Genomic DNA, 6,000 nt, shown 5'->3' on the forward strand with positions numbered 1-6,000 from the left:
ATGATACTCCATCCATTTCAAACAAATGATAAAACAATCTAGTGCAGAATACAAATTATTAAAAACAGTAGGAAAAACTGATTCATCTTACAATGAAAGTTGAATTATTTTATCTCTAAAACATCATCTGTAAAAAAACTGAGGGATTTATAAACAAAAAGAGTTAAGATCAGATTGGGATGGGTTCTACGAGTTATAAGGAGACTGTTTGTAGAATGTAATCAAAATAAATAATTGAGTTAATTGATTAATGAGTAGAAGCGCTAAACAATATTTAGTGGCAATTAGATTGGATGTACTTTTTGTGTAGGATATAAAACGTAACACAACTGGAACGGGATGGATTTGATAAGATGGAAGAATATTATTTGTGTAAAATAGAAATTGTAACTTACCAAATTCGAGACTGTTGTAAAGATTGAAAACCTTAAGTGCACTGCTTTGGGCAATGCAAACGGTGTGGAGGATAGTATTATAAACGGGTTTGGTCTTTAAAAGCGATTCTAGAAAATGATAGACTAATCAATGAGCATGGTCGTGTCCATGGTAAGAAAATAGAAACACTCACCTACGGGCCTTTGTGAATAACTTTTTTGGGGGATATATTTTGAAATTAAAATTTAATTATAGTAATAAATTTATAATGAACTTTTAGAAGAATTGGGTTTTATTATGTCGTGTGTTTTTTTGAGATTTAGACAAAAATTGCTAAATAAACACACAATTCGCATCAAAAAAAAGAATACGGAGAAAGATAATAATGGACTTAATCAAACTGTTAACAAATAAGATAAAAAATAACAGATTTAATTAACCGTTAGTGAATAAAATTTTATTTTGTAAAATATCGTCAAATTCACTTTTCATGCTATATCATTCTTAACATATGATATATATATATATATATATATATATCTGCATATGTAATAATTTATTTTTTAGAAATTTTGTATATTGACTTTGTAACAGTATTTTGAAGATATTAATTAAATTAACTTATCGAAAAAATTAAACTATCCTATTGATTAAAAAAAATGTTGTATCAATAAACCTTTTTCAGTCAAGAAGTTTTTTTTACACATATTATGTTATATGTTTAGAAACAAATAAAGTATTTAGTTTCATTTTTTGTGTGTCGAAATAATTTTTTTTTTATACAAAATTAAATACTACTTTCTCCGTTTCAGTTTATAGGTCATTTTAGAATTGATTTTTTATTTTGAAGTAAGTTTTTTTTTTCAATTTTCAATGCAGAATTTTAGACAATTTTTTTATTTTTAATCTTATTATTATAAAATACTAATAAGACAGAGAAAATTATGTAGTATATTAATAAATTATATAATTGAAATTTTGGATATATCTATGCCTGCATTGAAGCTACGAAGATAGAGGGTATTGGAGGACAATCATGATTATTTAAAACCGATATCTTTTTGACAATATATTTGCCAAGGGTTTGATGAAAGCATGGTGGATTCAAGATTTTTACAGATATCCCTAGAGATATGGTTGCAAATGATATTTTTCAACCAATGCCACCAAAGTATAATAAAAATTTTAATATGTTTTTCTATTAATTTGTGTGAAACAACTTCAAACGACTTATAAACCAAAATGGATAGAGCAGTAATCAAAATAATGTTAATATGATAATTTTAAATTTATTTTTTGCACTTAAAGTGTATCAAAAAAATTATTTAAATTTTTACCAAAAAACAAATATTTAAATTACAATAGTATTAAATATTTATTTGAATTAGAATGATATCATGGTTGCTTAGGGTCTATAAAATGTTATGAACAACCCTGTCAATGATAATATATCTACAGCAATGAAATATGATCCTTGTAAATAATTTTGAATTTTCTTTAAGAGAATACAATTGTTGTGTCAATACTTTTAAGATAAAATACCTTAAAAACTAGTTTGATGTATAATGTATTAAGTGTATTGATTCCTACATCGGGTTCGTTGTAATGCTCTGCATAACAGTTATATCAAGTGTTAAGGAAGTACAAAGCTTAATTTTCATTTAGGTTTACAAAATTTCATAATCCTTTTCTTTTCAAAAGTAGATTATTGTTGTGAAACAAATAACACAAATATTTACTTATTACACGCTCAGATTAAACTAGTAAATTTACGTAGTCATGTAACATCCCATATCAGAATGGAAATAATGTGAATAAATGGAATGAAGTTGGTATTCACCAGCTGGTATTCACCCTCTTTTGGAGAGTTTCGCGCATTACATCAATCATTTTCATGACCTTCTTAATTTTCTTATGAAGATTTTGAGTCTTTGACTTTATAGTAAAGATGAAATAATTTTGAGTATTCCATTTAAAAACCAACTTTATACATTGTTTTCAAATACACCTAAAAAAGCCTCATGACAAAAGGATACAAGAAGAATATAAAGCAAAATAAGACTAATGGCACTCATCAACTCCTCAGAACTTAACAGTTGCTTGTTCTACATCTCAGTATCAAGCTAAGCACATGGGATGGGATTGAAATGGGAACTTACTTATTCTGAATGGTGAAGCTTTTAATACAATATTATAAAAACCGCTAAGATAATACAAAAGCAAACTCTACTTCATTGTACTTCTACTTCAACATGGCCATCACAACTCAATGCCTACTCCAATGACCAAATCCTAGGGCAAAGAAGTGCTCTCAAAATCAAGTCATTCAAGTCTAAAGCATTGAATTAGCCTTTTAATGACTTCTTACCAGTTACCAACGAGAGTATCAATCACATTAACGGTGTCGAAAAGGAGGCTTGAGTGTTTTGGCTTTATTTAAAAAAGAAATTAAGATGGAATAGTTTCTCATCATTTCTCCTTCTACCTGTTTGTAAACTATTTTGTAGGGTAATCCCCCAACATCATTGGCGTCACCATCTCCTTCTTTTCTTATCCTTTTCCTTTCTTAATTCCTTTATTTTATTTTCCTTAAGCTTAAGGGACCAGCCGCGCGTGGGTTGAGCCAGATCAGGAGAGTCTATTCAGATCATTTTGTCAGATTGCATCATCAAAGAAGATCTGCCTGAAACTCGTTTTAGTGATTAGAAAAAAAAGGTTTTCATAGGAGTAGAACTCTATTTTTATTTATATAAAATTATTAATTGTTTTTATGTTTTTTATGAATTAGATAGATTCTAAGTTGGTGTTCATTTCATTGTTCTTTTCAAAAACAATATTGTCTACTCCTCTTTTAATTTAATAAAGAAATAGTTTTGAGTTTTATTTAAAGTGTTACTTCTGCATCATGCTTTCTCCTCTAAATCCTCCCATCATTTTATGATCTTAAACCTGGGCTTCCTCCTCTTTTGGCGCCATGGACCCTGTGGATCCATTCCTGGAATCTTTTCTCTCCTCCTGCGACCAAGTTTCCTCTTTTTGTCTTCCGTGCTTTTATTTTCTTGGTTTCGATTTCGAAATTCCTTTCAAGAACTTCTCCCTTCGGATTCGGGGACGAATACTGTTGAAGGGGAAGATTGTAACAACCCGACCTCTCGGAGTCGGTTGTTAGTAAATTTGATTTTTCCGGTTCATTTAAATTAGACCATCTTTCTTAATTAAACCCATTCTTAATCTCTTTTTAATCTCATGCAAGCCCATTAAGCCCAGCCCAAATTAATTTAACCTAAATATAAATACCCTAATCCCTCATTAATCTTTCTAAAATCCTAGTCTCTCTTCCTTCTCTCTTTTTCGTCACCATCTCCTTCTAATCCTCTGTCAACGTCCAAGGCAGTTTCCCGGCGATCCGTGAAGAGCCACGCGACAAAGAGCATATCAAATTGAAGCCCCGAAAGTACGCTTTCCATTAAGACCGAGCTCGCCCTGATTGGTGGTCGGTGCCGAAAGTTATCGCTAATCGCGTGTCGGGTATTCAGATATCTTCTCTCTCTCATTCTCTTTCTCTCATCCTTACTCTGATCTCTTATCTCTCTCTTCTCCAGTCGAAACTTCTTCTTCATTCTGAGATATTTGTGCCTCCATCTCCTCCTCCCTTCGAATTTGGATCCAGTGATGATAGATCTCCGCTTCGCTCTCCATCCCCCATGCCTCCTCCTCCTCCTGTCTTGCAGCCTTCTGTGCCAAGGTGAGGACTCCATGCTTCACCCTTTCTATCATTCATGTCCATGGTAGTTAGTCTTTTCTTAGGCCAAGTATCAGATCTGCTTGTTAGGGTTTTAGATTGCTAGGACATGGATCCCTGTTGATTGTGTGTTGATGATTGCTGGTTGATGGTGGAATATTAATTGATGAACCCGAATATGGATCTAAGCCTTTGGAACCCTAAAAAACATGGATTGGTTATACTTGAGCTGGATCTGCTCTGCTTGAGATAGACTAGGTTGTGTGATATAGAGTTGCTAGGTCCCCGACCTTTCTGCTGTGATCTGTCGGTTATGCTTGCTGAGCTAGTGCCTATCTGTGTGACCCAACACTAGCCCAACGGTGGGGGGGGGAAGGTACGCCGATCCTTCCTAAATAGTCTGTGTGACTCAGGCCTGTCTGTGTGAAGCTTGTAACCCTTTCTGTTGTGATTAGGGTGTCCCTTTCTGTGGTGATTGGGATAGAGAGTGACTTTACTTATTGAGATCCCTCTCTGTGTTTATTAGGTGACCCCTTTCTGTGGTGATTGGGTGGGTAGAGTGACATTGTTGATAAAACGGTGATGCTTCCCTCAATGGGTTAAGGTTCCTCTGCAACTTGGTAGTTGCTTGTAAGGTTATCCTTGTTTGCTAGCTTGAATTATGATTAGCCTATCTACTATGTTCATGTTTGTTAGACAGTGTTGTGGGCCTCCTTAAGGTCCATTCTCGCTGAGTAATACCAAATTACTCACCCCTCCTCCTTCTTTGTTTTATTTTCAGGTAGATCAGCTATGTCTATGTTGTTGATTGCTACCTGGGCGTTTTCGAACCTGCCAGACCTGAGGCTCACCAATGGATTGGGGTCCTAACATGCCTGATTCTCCGGTTTTCTAGGAAGCCTGGGATAGGGATGTTACAATTGGTATCAGAGCCCAGGTAGATCTCCTAGCTCTGTCCTAGGAGGCCGCGCCCTTGTGTTTTTAAAAGAAAATGTTTTCAAAAGAAACCTATCATACTTTTAAAATTACTTTTATTATATAATGTTTTCAAACCTAGAGCAATCAACTTATAAACGCTGATTTAACAATCCTTTCCTTCTTTTCTTTTCCTTCAAATTCAGGCTCAAGACTAGGGAGACTGCACGAAAGAGAGTGATTCGTCCAACTCAGGTAGAGCTCTTCGGGAGTGCTTCTTGGAGGTGTGGTCAGGTGCGGATTTCTGGGAGTAGGGAGGCATCCATGTCTGCCCCGAAACCCCCCTCGGAGAGCAAGCCAGGAGCTCAGCAGCTGGTAGAGCATGGAAGGTGTTGCAAGTGCCCAAAGATTTCTGCAGCACCAGGGGTGCCTCCGCTGAATCCACTTAGTGGGTGGATAGGGTTCGCCATCCAAGCCAACCGGACCTTTCAGGAGTATCACCAGGACTTCGTCAATGCTATGGAGCATGCACCTCAAGCCTACACTGCTCAGGAGTTCGCAAACTACTTCTTCCAGGGTTTGCATTCCAACCTCGAAACCTCCCTCGGAGAGCAAGCCAGGAGCTCAGCAGCTGGTGGAGCATGGGAGGTGTTGCAAGTGCCCAAAGATTTCTGCAGCACCAGGGGCGCCTCCGCTGAATCCACTTGGTGGGTGGACAGGGTTCGCCATCCAAGCCAACCGGACCCTTCAGGAATACCACCAGCACTTCGTCAATGCTATGGAGCATGCACCTCATGCCTACACTGCTCAGGAGTTCGCAAACTACTTCTTCCAGGGTTTGCATTCCAACCTCAGATCCGGGATCCTGGAGATGGGAGTAGGCCCATGTGATCGGGTGCGGAGGTCTACCGCAATGCTCTGTGGGTCGAGAATTCTTCCCAGAGCATCGCGGTAGCCTCCAGATGATC

Source organism: Eutrema salsugineum, unplaced genomic scaffold (genome assembly GCF_000478725.1).
Source record: "Eutrema salsugineum unplaced genomic scaffold, Eutsalg1_0 scaffold_7, whole genome shotgun sequence".
Taxonomy (NCBI): Eukaryota; Viridiplantae; Streptophyta; class Magnoliopsida; order Brassicales; family Brassicaceae; genus Eutrema; species Eutrema salsugineum.